Source organism: Salvelinus sp. IW2-2015, unplaced genomic scaffold, assembly GCF_002910315.2.
Source record: "Salvelinus sp. IW2-2015 unplaced genomic scaffold, ASM291031v2 Un_scaffold2720, whole genome shotgun sequence".
NCBI lineage: Eukaryota > Metazoa > Chordata > Actinopteri > Salmoniformes > Salmonidae > Salvelinus > Salvelinus sp. IW2-2015.
In genome coordinates, this window is record NW_019944025.1 from 85,565 (window position 1) to 101,667 (window position 16,103).

Consider the following 16,103-nt stretch of genomic DNA (forward strand, 5'->3'; position numbering starts at 1 on the left):
AAATTACCACTATCTGCACATCCTGGTTGTAAAATACCCACTATCCGGTACATCCTGGTTGTAAATACCACTATCGGCACATCCTGGGTTGTAAATAACCACTATCGGCACATCCTGGTTGTAAATACCACTATCGGCACATCCTGGTTGTAAATACCACTATCGGCACATCCTGGTTGTAAATACCACTATCGGCACATTCCTGGTTGTAAATACCACTATCGGCACATCCTGGTTGTAAATACCACTATCGGCACATCCTTGGTTGTAAATACCACTATCGGCACATCCTGGTTGTAAATACCACTATCGGCACATCCTGGTGGTGTAAATACACTATCGGCACATCCTGGTTGTAAATACCACTATCGGCACATCCTGGTGGTTGTAAATACCACTATCTGTACATCCTGGTTGTAAATACCACTATCAGCACATCCTGGTTGTAAATACCACTATCGGCACATCCTGGTTTAATACCACTATCCACATCCTGGTTGCTAAATACCACTATCAGTTACATCCTGGTTGTAAATACCACTATCAGCACATCCTGGTTGTAAATACCACTATCAGTACATCCTGGTTGTAAATACCACTATCAGCACATCCTGGTTGTAAATACCACTATTCAGTACATTCCTGGTGTGTAATACCACTATCAGTACATCCTGGTTTGTAAATACCACATCAGTACATCCGGTTGTAAATACCAGAGAGAGGAGAGAAGGAAGGCAGTACCTAGCTACCTGACATTGAATGCACTGACTGTAAGTTCGCTCGGGATAAGAGCGTCTCTGCAAATGACCACATTGTATATGTAAATATGCGTGTTCAGTCATCTTGCACAGCCAAGTACTCTGTAGACCGTTGGGGTTTAGCAAAGAGCCTTCGGTAGTACTAGTAGACCGTTGGGGGTTTAGAAAGAGCCTTTCAGGTAGTACTAGTAGGACCGTTGGGGTTTAACAAGAAGCCTTTCAGGTAGTACTAGTAGACCGTTGGGGGTTTGCAAAGAGCCTTTCAGGTAGTACTAGTAGACCGTTGGGGGTTTAGCAAAGAGCCTTTCAGGTAGTACTAGTAGACCGTTGGGGGTTTAGCAAAGACCTGTCAGGTACTACTAGTAGACCGTTGGGGGTTTAGCAAAGAGCCTTTCAGGTAGTACTAGTAGACCGTTTGGGGTTTAGCAAAGAGCCTTTCAGGTAGTACTAGTAGACCGTTGGGGTTTAGCAAAGAGCCTTTCAGGTAGTACTAGTAGACCGTTGGGGGTTTAGCAAAGAGCCTGTCAGTAGACTAGTAGACCGTTGGGTTTAACAAAGGCCTTTCAGGTAGTACTAGTAGACCGTTGGGGTTTAGCAAGAGCCTTCAGGTATACTAGTAGACCGTTGGGGGTTTAGCAAAGAGCCTTCAGGTAGTACTAGTAGACCGTTGGGGTTTAACAGAGCCTTCAGGTAGTACTAGTAGACCGTTGGGGTTAGCAAAGAGCCTTTCAGGTATACTAGTAGACCGTTGGGGTTTAGCAAAGAGCCTTTCAGTAGTACTAGTAGACCGTTGGGGTTTAGCAAAGAGCCTTTCAGTAGTACTAGTAGACGTTGGGGGTTTAGCAAAGAGCCTTTCAGGTAGTACTAGTAAACCGTTGGGGTTTAGCAAAGAGCCTTTCAGGTATACTAGTAGACCGTTGGGGGTTTAGCAAAGGCCTTTCAGGTAGTACTAGGTAGACCGTTGGGGTTTAGCAAAGAGCCTTTCAGGTAGTACTAGTAGACCGTTGGGGGTTTAGCAAGAGCCTTTCAGGTAGTACTAGTAGACCGTTGAGGGTTTAGTAAAGAGCCTTTCAGGTAGTACTAGTAGACGTTGGGGGTTTAGCAAAGAGCCTTTCAGGTAGTACTAGTAGACCGTTGGGGGTTTAGTTAAAGAGCTTTCAGGTAGTACTAGTAGACCGTTGGGGTTTACAAAGAGTCTTTCAGGTAGTACTAGTAGACCATTGGGGGTTTTAGCAAAGAGCCTTTCAGGTAGTACTAGTAGACCGTTGGGGTTTAGTAAAGAGCCTTTCAGGTAGTACTAGTAGACCGGGGGGTTTAACAAGAGCCTTTCAGGTAGTACTAGTAGACCGTTGGGGGTTAACAAAGAGCCTTTCAGGTAGTACTAGTAGACCGTTGGGGTTTACAAAGATGAGATGGTAGCTCCTCCAGGATGAACTGAGGACTCACCCCTCTCCCTGGCAGATGTCTGTTCTGGTAGCTCCCTCCAGGATAACTGAGGGGCATCTGTCAGCTCCTGGAGGGAAGGAAAGGGAGGACTGGATTAGACTCTGGTAAAACTAACTGACTGGAAGTGAGGGACTGTATTTTTCATATTGATCTTCTGACAAATCAACAATTAAATTGACCTGGAAGTACATTTACAGTACATTACATTTACAGTATTACAGTACATTTACAGTACATTTACAGTAATTTACATTTACAGTACATTTACAGTACATTTACAGTACATTACATTACATTTACAGTACATACATGTTACAGTACAGTACATTTACAGTACATTACATACATACATTTACAGTACATTTACATTACAGTACATTACAGTAAATTACATTTACAGTACATTTACAGTACATTACATTTACAGTACATTTACAGTACATTACATTTACAGTACATTAACAGTACAGTACATTTACAGTACATTTACAGCATTTCTGTTACTGAGGCTTCTAGTTTTTCTAGCAATTCTAGAACATATGCAACTGAGGTAAAAAGTGGCACATCTAGGAAGTGGTCAGAGGAAGACTGTGTCAAAAGCTGCACTGGTCAGACTGAGAGGTTCCTTCCTGTTCCTGTCTCTACTGGACTGACTGAGAGGTTCCTTTTTAACTGTCTCTACGGTTCCACACTGCCAGTCTGCCACACAGGCCAGTCACAGTGGCAGCTGAAGGGTGTGACAGCCATTGCTATAGTCTAGATTGGCAATATATAACTGTGTCAGCAATACACACCAACACAGGTCATACGACACTGATCAACCTGAGTGTCTGTTTCTTCTTGTCCCCAACACATGCCAGCCATAGCAGCAGCTGCAGTGACAGGGCAGGCACGCTGCTTTATAGACAAGGAAGTAGGAATACAACGGTCCTGCAGTGTATTATGGGTCCACGGCGTAAACAACAACACTGGTGGTCAACCTCGTTGGATCAATGTGATCTGTGTGTGTAGTATAACATACTGACCCCTATAACTGACCCTATAACTGACCTATAACTGGCCCTATAACTGACCCCATAACTGACCCTATAACTGACCCGTTTAACTGACCCTATAACTGACCCGTTAACTGACCTATTAACTGACCCGTTAACTGACCCCATAACTGACCCTATAACTGACCCATAACTGACCCTATAACTGGCCCTATTAACTGACCTATAACTGACCGTTAAACTGACCCTATAACTGACCTCTAACTGACCCTATAACTGGCCCTATAACTGGCCCTATAACGGACCCTATAACGACCCCTATAACTGACCCGTTAACTGACCCTATAACTGGCCCGTTAACTGACCCATAACTGACCCTATAACTGACCCTATTACTGACCCTATAACTGACCTGTTACTGACCCTATAACTGGCCCTAAACTGACCCTATAACTGACCCGTTAACTGACCCTATAACGGACCCTATAACTGACCCGTTAACTGACCGTTAACTGACCATATAACTGACCCTATAACTGACCCGTTAACTGACCCTATAACTGACCCGTTAACTGACCATTTATAACTGAGCCGTTAACTGACCCATAAACTGACCCTATAACTGACCCTATAACTGGCCCTACAACAGACCCTATAACTGGCCCTATAACTGACCCTATAACTGGCCCTATAACTGACCCTAAACTGGCCCTATAACGACCCTATACTGACCCTATAACGACCCTATAACTGACCCTATAACTGACCCCTATAACTGACCCTATAACTGACCTATAACTGATCCTATAACTGACCCTATAACTGACCCTATAACTGACCCCATAACTGACCCCATAACTGACCCTATAACTGACCCTATAACTGACCCTATAACTGACACTATAAACTGACCCTATAACTGACCTATTAACTGACCCTATTACTGACCCTATAACTGACCCTATAACTGACCTATAACTGACCATAACTGACCCTATTACTGCCCTAACTGACCCTATAACTGGACCCTATAACTACCTATACTGACCCTATTACTGACTAACATCAGCTTTCAAACCAATGACACGCCTCTCCCTACTAATCAACTAAAGGGAAAGGGGGATACCTCGTCAGTTGTACAACTGAATGTCTTCAACTGAAATGTGTCTTCTGCATTTAACCAACACCTCTGAATGAGAGAGGTGCGGGGGGGGGGGGGGGGGGTGCCTTAATCGACACATCCATGTCTTCAACACCCGCGGGAACAGTGGGTTAACTTCCTTGCTCAGGGGCAGGATTGCTGGCTCCTAGCAGCCATAGCCTCTCTAACCCTCAATGAGAGGCTGCTCCACCGAGTGGTCCCWCATGGTCAGTCCTTCCAAGAGGACTACGCTGGGATCTTCCACTTTCAGGTACGACCACACACATCTCCCTCCTGTCAGATTACAAACACACCTGCAGGGTTATAGCATCCTTTAGGGCCATCTGCAAGGCAATTATATTCAATTCAATAACCTTTATTATTCCCTTGTTTGCTGAAATGATCGACCCATAATGGACCTTCTTTGAGTCCGTTTCCCCAAAAATTATTTAACCTTTATTTAACCAGGAAAAGCCCATTGAGACCCAGAGTCTCTTTTTCAAGGGAGACCTGACCAAGAAGGCAGCAACAATCAATACATTACAGAATTAAAACACACCAACATGATCCAGCCTAAAAAAAAAGCATTTACACTCCCCTGTAACAGAGTCTCTCATCAATATTTTAAATTAATTCAGTGGTACTAACATATCTAGATGAAACATGGATTGTAGACTATTTCATGTGTCTAGTGCACAAGAAGAGAAGGCAGTCTTGTCTAATACTGTAAATGTCCTGGGTACTTTAAGACTTTAAGTAGCAACCACCTAGCAGACCGGGTATGGTAACATAGCAACCACCTAGCAGACCGGTATGGTAACATAGCAACCACCTAGCAGACCGGGTATGGTAACTGCCGGTGATGAAGGAGACCAGACTACAGAGTTGAACAGGGATAATCAATAGACTTTGAAGTGAAACACTTATTCAGTGACTATATTCATAGGTTGAACGTATGCCATTCGGTCACGTCATGCCATCGTTATGAACGTTCTCAGGACCACCCCTCCGCCATCAAGGTTCGCGTTCATGCCAGTCGTGTTAATGAACGTTGCTCAGAGAGCGCCCTCCGCCATTACGGGGTCGCTCATGCTCATCGTTCATGAACGTTCTCAAAGACGCCACTCCGCCATTTTGGGCGCGTCATTGCCATTGTTATGCAACGATTCTCCAAGACACCCTCCGCCATTCGGAGCGCGTATGCCAATTGTCTATGAACGTTACTCAAAGACGTCCCCGTCCATTTTTCGGGGGCGCGTCATGCCATTGTTATGAAACGTTCTCTAAGACACCCTCCCGCCATTCGGTCCGCGTCATGCCATCGTTATGAACGTTCTCAAAGACGCCCTCCGCCCATTCGGTCGCGTTCATGCCATTGTTATGAACGTTCTCCAAGACACCCTCCGCCATTCCGGTAGCGTCATGCCATTGTTTATGAACGTTCTCAAGACGTCCTCCGCCATTCGGGCGCGTTCATGCCATTGTTGAATGAACGTTCTCAAGACGTCCTCCGCCATTCGGGCGCGTCATGCCATTGTTATGAACGTTCTCAAGCACCCTCCGCCATGTCTGGTCGCGTCATGCCATTGTTTATGAACGTTCTCAAGACGCCTCCGCCATTCTGTCGCGTCATGCCATTTCGTTATGAACGTTCTCAAGACGTCCTCCGCCATTCGGTAGCGTCATTGCCATTGTTATGAACGTTATCCAAGACGCCCTCCGCCATATAGTGGTTGCCCTAAAGTCATGATACGCCCCAGTCATTCTGAACGGGGCTAATGACTGTTTTGTCTAAATTACACAATAGTCGCCTGGAAAATACGATGACATTGATCATATTTAGTAGGAAACAGCTTTGCAATCAGTATCATGTCGTCAAATTTACTTGAGACTAATGGAAATGTTGTCATTGCTAGCAAACTTCGTTAAACAAATAGCTAGCAATGCTAACGTTAGCTATCTAAAATCATACTAATTATTTTGTCTTCTTTAGAAATGTTATCGTGTTTCAAGCCATAGTAATGACTTTTAGACCAAATCTTAATCAGCGCCCAATGAGGATGCAATGAGTAGAAAGTCATTTGCATCAGTCTAAAACGAATGTTCCAAAAACAGGTAATGTGACGAAACATACAACCCGTGTTATCACAGTCTCCATGTAGTTGTGACAAATTGCCAWTTTTGCTTAACGTTTAGTCCCGGGCATTGACGTTATATGTACTGCAGTCATATTCTCTTGAAATCACTTCGGCTACAGCATGTTTGTTTGTCTGTAAAAGGTGCTGCTTGGTCAATTCCGACGTCTGTGTTGTCTGTGCAGTATTTACGGTGATACTGCCTGTGCAGAAGGCAGGCTATTCGTACTTATTGCACTTCGCAGCGCAGCGCTGTTGTGAAGGTAGTTGTCAAGGAAGTGAGTTTGTGTTTATACACGACCTCCCGCCCCCTCACCTACCGTCAACCAATCATGTCAATACGGAGATACTGTATATGGAGCCCTGCGCATTCTTACACAATTTGGGAGGAGCACGGCGATGCAGTACAGAGCCTCGGATCAGGCATAAATTGGCTTTAAGTGTACACTACGACTTTCTAAATGCAGACACAAAACCTTCTCTGGAGATAGTTTAGAACTGCCTCTGAATGGGCACTAGTTTGTTAAGGAATGCCACTTCTGAAGTGGGACTAACTTCCATCACTAGACGACCAGAACTGTCAATCAAATAATCTTGAGCTGCCTGCCTGGTGCCTGCCTGCTGCCTGCCTGCTGCCTGCCTGGTGCCTGCCACCAGCCACCAGACAGACAGTCAGAACCGGGCACTAGGTCTATCTATCAGTATAGACAGGTCAGCCACCAGACAGATCCGTGCACTAGGTCTATCTATCAGTATAGGCAGGTCAGCCACCAGACAGACAGAACTGTGCACTAACCCTATCTATCAGCATTGGAATTCTATATTTCGCAATTTCTTGGCTTGCAATGTCATGCAACTTCAGTAAAGCAGGGCCTACCATCAATGAATAGGCTAGGATATTTTACAGGCAACAGACCAAAGACTGAACACACTCTGGCCTCATTAGTGAAGAGAAAGAGCAGGGATTTTAATTTTGTGTTGGGAAAAAATACATATTTTTTTCCGTCAGGGATTTTTCTTAACATTAAGGATCTGAATTTTGTTTAAACGTTCACAACCCTGCTGGATGTGTTCATCAGATAAACAATAATACCATATAATTACTACTTGTGTGGTCTACATTGGCTTGTGAGACTAGGGTCAGTCTCAATCCACAAGAATGCTGCCCTTTGAGGTAGCATTTTAAGGAAGTCACCATTTTTTTTTTAAATTGAGACCTACCCTAGGTTCCAGGAGACAGCTGCGTTCAGTGTTTTCCTATCCAGCTGAAGTTGCTATAAAAAAAAAACATTCTGTCTCTCTGTCTTCAGTTCTGGCAGTTTGGTGAGTGGGTGGACGTGGTGATTGATGACCGGCTGCCGACGAAGGATGGAGAGCTCATGTTTGTTCACTCAGCCGAGGGCAATGAGTTCTGGAGCGCCCTGCTGGAGAAGGCCTACTCCAAGTATGTCAACAAAGGCCCTTGGGTTTCGTCCCAATCGGCGCTCTGTTCTCTATTAAGTGCACTACTTTTATCCAGGGCCCATGTACATGCAGTGAGACAGCGTAGGCTAGTGCATACAGAGGTTTATCCCTGTTGAAATTGCTTCTAGTTGATGAATGCTGACCTGATAAGTGATGTGTATCCTGTGCTTCTCCGCGTCAGGCTGAATGGTTCCTACGAGGCTGTCTGGAGGCAGTACCACAGAGGTTTTGAGGACGTTCACCGGTGATGTCTCTGGATGTGCGATCTCGGAAGTCCACGGGACCTGTAAGGATCATCAGCAAGCCCTGGACAGAGGCTCACTGCTGGGCTGCTCCATGCGACGTGAGTCCCGCCTTCCCTGGTCCTCCTGGTATGGGGCGGTCTGGAAAACAGCAGGGACAGTTAGTTTGATGTTCCTACATTTGAAAAATCTTGGCCATGGTCTGTTATAATCTCCACCCGCGCCGACAGCCAAGAAGAGGACTGGCCACCCTCGATAGCCTGGTTCCTCTCTAGGTTCTTCCTAGGTTCTGGCCTTTTCTAGGGTTTTTCCTAGCCACCGTGCTTCTACACCTGCATTGCTTGCTGTTTGGGGTTTTAGGCTGGGTTTCTGTACAGCACTTTGAGATATCAGCCTGATGTAAGAAGGGCTTTTATAATAACATTTGGATTTGAAACAACATCATCGTGAACTTGAATAGTCATAACATAGCTTTAACATAGTATAACATTATATGAACTTGCATGACATAGTATAACTGGTTGGATGTGAATCTTAACCATTATGACACAAGGGGAAATTCCTCATTGCAGAGAGCGTGGTTCTAATCAGCTCCACACAAAGCATAAATGTCAATTCATCCAATAAGATACACTGATTCAAGATGCATCATGTATCTTGTATTTTTCTAATTACATCTCGTGACTACAGATAACCAGTGCCTTTGACTGGAGTCTGTCAGTTCAAGAAGCTGGTGAAAGGACATGCTTACTCAGTCACCGGCCTCAAGCAGGTAGGTTTAATTACCTGACGAGGAAACGCCTGGTTCTATGGGGTCTGGTGACTCATGTTCTGGGTCTTCAGGTTATCAGACCTGTTTTAGCACCTGCTGGTCAGAGGTCTTACAAGTCCTGTGTTCTAGTGTGTTGTCAGGTATGTGAGACTGTGTGTCTAGTGTGTTGTCAGTATGTAGACTGTGTCTCTAGTGGTGTTGTCAGTATGTAGACTGTGTCTCTAGTGGTGTTGTCAGTATTGTAGACTGTGTTCTAGTGGTGTTGTCAGTATGTAGACTGTGTCTAGTGGTGTTGTCAGTATGTAGACTGTGTCTCTAGTGTGTTGTTAGTATGTAGACTGTGTCTCTAGTGGTGTTGTAAATGTAGACTGTGTCTCTAGTGGTGTTAGTATGTAGACTGTGTCTCTAGTGGTGTTATAGTAGACTGTGGTCGTCTAGTGGTGTTGTCAGTATGTAGACTGGTCTCTAGTGTGTTGTCTGTATGTAGACTGTGTCTCTAGTGTGTTGTTCAGTATGTAGACTGTGTCTCTAGTGTGGTTGTCAGTATGTAGACTGTGTTCTTAGGTGGTGTTGTAGTATGTAACTGTGTCTCTTAGTGTGTTGTCAGTAGTAGACTGTGTCTCTAGTGTGTTGTCAGTTTAGACTGTGTCTCTAGTGTGTTGTCAGTATGTAGACTGTGTCTCTAGTGTGTTGTCAGTTGTGATGTGTCTAGTGGGTTGTCAGTATGTAGACTGTGTCTCTAGTGTGTTGTCAGTATGTAGACTGTGTCTCTAGTGTGTTGTCAGTATGTAGACTGTGTCTCTAGTGTGTTTAGTAATGTAGACTGTGTCTCTAGTGTGTTGTCAGTATGTAGACTGTGTCTCTAGTGGTGGTTGTCAGTATGTAGATGCTGTCTCTAGTGTGTTGTCAGTATGTAGACTGTGTCTCTAGTGTGTGTCAGTATGTAGACTGTGTCTCTAGTGTGTTGTCAGTGTGTTAGACTGTGTCTCTAGTGTGTTGTGAGTTGTAAGACTGTGTCTCTAGTGTGTTGTGTATGTAGACTGTGTCTAGTGGTGTTGTTGTCAGTAGTTAGATGTGTCTTAGTGGTGTTGTCCAGTATGTAGACTGTGTCTCTAGTGTGTTGTCAGTATGTAGACTGTGTCTCTAGTGGTGTTGTCAGTATGTAGACTGGTGTCTCTAGTGGTGTTGTCAGTATGTAGAGTCTGTGTCTGTAGGATGGTTGACCAGTATGTAGAGACGTGTCTCTAGTGTGTTGTCAGTATGTAGACTGTGTCTTAGTGTGTTGTCAGTATGTATGTCTAGTGGTCTGCTAGTGGTGTTGTCAGTATGTGAGACTGTGGTCTCTAGTGGTGTTAGTATGTAGAGAGCTGTGTCTCTAGTGTGTTGTCAGTATGTAGACTGTGTCTCTAGTGTGTTGTCAGTATGTAGACTGTGTCTCTAGTGGTGGTTGTGATGTAAGAGCTGTGTCTCTAGTGTGTTGTCAGTATGGTAGATACGTGTCTCTAGTGTGTTGTGCAGTATGTAGACGTGTCTGAGTAGTGTGTCAGTGATGTAGACTCGTGTCTCTAGTGGTGTTGTCAGTATGTAAGAGTGGTGTTCTCTAGTGTGTTGTCAGTATGTAGACTGTGTCTATGGTGTGTTGTCAGTATGTAGACTGTCTAGTGGGTGTGTGTGGGTTAGTATGTATGACTGTGGTTCTAGTGGTGTTGTCAAGTAATGTAGGACTGTGTCGTCTAGTGGTGTTGTTGAGTATGGTAGACTGTGTTAGTGGTGATTGGGTCAGTTAGTGTAGACTGTGTCCTTAGTGTGTTGTCAGTATGTAGACTGTGTCTCTGGTGTGTGTTAGTATGTAGACTGTGTTCTGGTGTGTTGTTAGTATGGTAGACTGTGTCTCTAGTGGTGGTTGTAGTATGATAGACTGGTGTCTAGTAGTGTGTTGTCAGTATGTAGACGTGTGTCTCTAGTGTGTGGTGTCAGTATGTAGACTTGTGTTCTGAGTGGTGTTGTCAGTATGTTGAGCTGTGTCTCTAGTGTGGTTGGTGTCAGTTATGTAAGGACTGTGTCTTCTGGTGGTGTGTTGTGCAGTATGTAGACTGTGTCTCTGTGTTGTTAGTATGTGGACTGGTGTCTCTAGTGTGGTTGGTCAGTATGTAGACTGTGTCTCTAGTGTGTTGTTGGTATGTAGACCTGTGTCTTAGTGTGTGTGTGCAGTAGTGTGAGCTGTTCTGCTAGGTGTTGTGCAGTATGTAGACTGTGTGCTGTGTGTTGTCAGTATTGTGACTGTGTCTCTAGTGGTGTTGTATAGTATGTGATGTGTTAGTGTGTTGTTAGTGAATGTGACTGTGTCTCAGTGTGTTGTCAGTATGTAGACTGGTGGTGCTCTAGTGTGGTTTGTAGTATGTAGGCTTGTCGGTGTGTTGTCAGTATGCTAGGACTGTGTCTCAGTGCCTGTTGTCGTATGTAGAGCTGGTGTTTCTAGTGTGGTTGTAGTATGTAGACTGTGTCTTAGTGTGTTGTTAGTATGTAGACTGTGTTCTCGTGGTGGTGTTGTCAGTATGTAGACTGTGTTCTCTAGTGGTGTTGCAGTATGTAGACTGTGTCTTAGTGTGTTGTCAGTATGTAGACTGGTGTCGTCTAGGTGTGTTGTCAGTATGTAGACTGTGTCTCTAGTGGTGTTGTCAGTATGTAGACTGTGTCTCTAGTGGTGTTGTCAGTATGTAGACTGTGTCTCTAGTGTGTTGTCAGTATGTAGACTGTGTCTCTAGTGTGTTGTCAGTAGTATGTGACTGTGTCTCTAGTGTGTTGTCAGTATGTAGACTGTGTCTCTAGTGGTGTTGTCAGTAGTGTTAGACTGTGTCTCTAGTGTGTTGTCAGTATGTGACTGTGTCTCTAGTGGTGTTGTCAGTATGTAGACTGTGCTCTAGTGGTGTTGTCAGTATGTAGACTGTGTCTCTAGTGGTGGTTGTCAGTATGTAGACTGTGTCTCGGTGGTGGTGTTGTGGAGTATGTAGACTGTCTAGTGGTGTTGTCAGTATGTAGACTGTCTAGTGGTGTTGTCAGTATGTAGACTGTGTCTGTAGTGGTGTTTAGTATGTAGATGTGTGTATTGTTGTTGTATGTGTCTGTGAGTGTTAGTGATATCTGTCCACCTGTCCTGTTGCAGGTGGACTACGGGTCAGGTGGAGGGCTGATCAGGGTGAGGACCCCTGGGACAGGTGGAGTGGACTGGGGCCTGGAGCTGACAAGTGAGTCTCCTCTACCTCTACGCCTTACATTACAGACCCACTACTTCACAATATCCCAATCCTGAACAACACAGGTTAGTACAACCGACACCACTACGACTAACCCCAGATTGTCACCACAATCCTGAAGCTTGCATAACACATAATGGATGACCCATTCCCTTAGTTTCCAGCCCAACCTCTAGGTGGTCTCCGTTTCTTATCAGTGGTCTGTTCTTGTGTCCCTGTATGTGTCCAGTTCTCCAGAATGGGATGAGTTGGATCCAACTGAGAGAGAGGACCTGCATCTACAGATGGAGGATGGAGATTTTTCTGGTAGACTGGGTTTACTGTAATTCAGTCGCTCAGTCCATCTAGTGCTGAGTGGGTTACTGTAATTCCATCAGCTAGTAATATGGGCTGAGTGGGTTCTCGTAATTCCATCAGCTAGTATAGTGGCTGAGTGGGTTACTGTAATTCCATCAGGCTAGTAATTAGTGCTGGACGGTGTGGGCTTACTGTAATTCAACAGCTAGTAATAGTGCTGAGTGGGCTGTACTGTTACATTCCATCAGCTAGTAATAGTGCTGAGTGGGCTTACTGTAATTCAATCAGCTAGTAATAGTGCTGAGTGGGCTTACTGTAATTCCATCAGCTAGTAATAGTGCTGAGTGACTCTCACAGTTCAAACCTGATATTTTAATCATATGTTTCGGCCTCCATCGGGCTTCATTAGAATTAGGCAAACAGCTAATAATAATAATAATAATTTATTACATACACTACCGTTCAAAGTTTGGGGTCACTTAGAAATATCCTTGTTTTTTAAAGAAAAGCACACAAAAAATCTCCATTAAAATAACATAAAATTGATCAGAAATACAGTGTAGACATTGTTAATGTTGTAAATTACTATTGTAGCTGGAAATGGCAGATTTGTTTATGGAATATCTACATAGGTGTACAGAGGCCCGTTATCAGCAACCATCACTCCTGTGTTCCAATGGCACGTTATGTTAGCTAATCCAAGTTTATCATTTTAAAAGGCTAATTGATCATTAGAAAACCCTTTTGCAATTATGTTAGAACAGCTGAAAACTATTGTGCTGATTATAGAAGCAATAAAACTGGCCTTCATTAGACTAGTTGATTATCTGGAGTATCAGCATTTGTGGGTTCGATTACAGACTCAAAATGGCCAGAAACAAAGACCTGTCTTCTGAAACGCATCAGTCTATTCTTGTTCTGAGAAATGAAGGCTATTACATGTGAGAAATTGCCAAAAAACTGAAGATCTCGTACAACGCTGTGTACTACTCCCTTCACAGAACAGTGCAAACTGGCCCTAACCAGAATAGAAAGAGGAGTGGGAGGCCCCGGTGCACAACTGAGCAAGAGGACAAGTACATTAGAGTGTCTAGTTTGAGAAACAGACGCCTCAAGTCCTCAACTGGCAGCTTCATTAAATAGTACCCTCAAAACCCCAGTCTCAACGTCAACAGTGAAGAGGCGACTCCGGGATGCTGGCCTTCTAGGCAGAGTTACAAAGAAAAAGCCATATCTCAGACTGGCTAATAAAAAGAAAAGATTAAGATGGGCAAAAGAACACAGACACTGGACAGAGGAAGATTGGAAAAAAGTGTTATGAATCTAAGTTTGAGGTGTTCAGATCACAAAGAAGAACATTCGTGAGACAGAAAAAATGAAAAGATGCTTGAGGAGTGCTTGAAGCCATCTGTCTTGGTGGAGGCAATGTGATGGTCTGGGAGTGCTTTGGTGGTGGTAAAGTGGGAGATTTGTACAGGGTCAAAGGGATCTTGAAGAAGGAAGGCTATCACTCCATTTTGCAACGCCATGCCATACCCTGTGGACAGCGCTTAATTGGAGCAGATTTCCTCCTACAACAGGACATTGACCTAAAGCACAGCTCCAAACTATGCAAGAACTATTTAGGGAAGAAGCAGTCAGCTGGTATTCTGTCTATAATGGAGTGGCCAGCACAGTCACCTGCTAAATTACTAAAATATTAACAAATAAATAGAAATATAAGCCTGGAAATCTCGATGTTATGACTATAAAAACTGTAACATTTTATGCTTCACGGAGTCGTGGCTGAACGACGACAATATCAAGATACAGCTGGCTGGTTATACGATGTACCAGCAGGATAGAACAGCGGCGTCTGGTAAGACAAGGGGCGGCAGACTATCTATTTTTGTAAATAACAGCTGGTGCACGATATCTAAGGAAGTCTCGAGCTATTGCTCACCTGAGGTAGAGTATCTCATGATAAGCTGTATGTCACGACTTCCGCCGAAGTCGGCCCTTCTCCTTGTTCGGGTGGTGTTCGGCGGTCGACGTCGCCGGCTTTCTAGTAACCATCAATCTATTTTTCAGTTTYGTTTTGTTTTGTCTGTTTATACACACCTGGTTTCAATTCCCCCATCATGTTCCCTATTTAACCCTCTGGCTTTCATTTCTGTTTTGTCCGTGATTGTTTGTGCGTTAGGTGTTGTGATGATTACGTGTGTGTTTATGATTATTTCCATTTGTGGAACTTTTGCATATATTTTGAGTAAAACACTGTGGTTTCACTCAACACCTGTGTCCTGCGCTTGACTCCGATACTTCTCCGCACACAACCCTGACACTGTAGACCACACTATCTACCTAGAGAGTTCTCATCTGTGTTCTTCGTAGCTGTTTACATACCACCTCAGTCAGAGGCTGGCACTAACACGGAACCCAAACCGGCTGCGCGCGTGCCCCATCATGCGCTATCATGCATACATTTATTTTGTCCCCCCATACCAAACGCGATCACGATACGCAGGTTAAAATATCAAAACCATCTCTGAACCAATGACATTCATTTGGGGACAGGTCGAAAAGCATTAAACATGTATGGCAATTTAGCTAGTTAGCTTGCACTTGATAGCTAATTTGTCCTATTTAGCTAGCTTGCTGTTGCTAGCTAATTTGTCCTGGAATATAAACATTGAGTTGTTATTTTACCTGAAATGCACAATGTCCTCTACTCCGACAATTAATCCACACATAAAACGGCCAACCGAATCGTTTCTAGTCATCTCTCCTCCTTCCAGGCTTTTTCATCTTTGAACTTATATGGTGATTATAATAATAAATATAACTCTGTCTTATCTCTGTGTTACTCTAGACACGTTCTGGATCAAACCCCCCAGTATAACACTGTCTTATCTCTGTGTTACTCTAGACACGTTCTGGATCAACCCCCCCAGTATAACTCTGTCTTATCTCGTGTTACTCCAGACACGTTCTGGATCAACCCCCCAGTATAACTATGTCTTATCTCTGTGTTACTCTAGACACGTTCTGGATCAACCCCCCAGTATAACTTGTCTTATCTCTGTGTTACTCTAGACACGTTCTGGATCAACCCCCCCAGTATAACTCTGTCTTATCTCTTGTTACTCTAGACACGTTCTGGATCAACCCCCCAGTATAACTCTGTTTATCTCTGTTTACTCTAGACACGTTCTGGATCAACCCCCCCCAGTATAACTCTGTCTTATCTCTGTGTTACTCTAGACACGTTCTGGATCAACCCCCCCAGTATAACTCTGTCTTATCTCTGTGTTACTCTAGACACGTTCTGGATCAACCCCCCCAGTATAACTCTGTCTTATCTCTGTGTTACTCTAGACACGTTATGATCAACCCCCCCAGTATAACTCTGTCTTATCTCTGTGTTACTCTAGACACGTTCTGGATCAACCCCCCCAGTATAACTCTGTCTTATCTCTGTGTTACTCAGACACGTTCTGGATCAACCCCCCAGTATAACTCTGTCTTATCTCTGTGTTACTCAGACACGTTCTGGATCAACCCCCCCAGTATAACTCTGTCTTATCTCTGTTACTCTAGACACGTTCTGGATCAAACCC

General features: G+C 44.1%; 1 pseudogene; it reads left to right on the forward strand.

The window, feature by feature from the left end:
* The window catches only part of LOC112074619 (calpain-1 catalytic subunit-like), a 48,324-nt pseudogene that overhangs the window by 17,844 nt on the left and 14,377 nt on the right, over positions 1–16,103 (forward strand).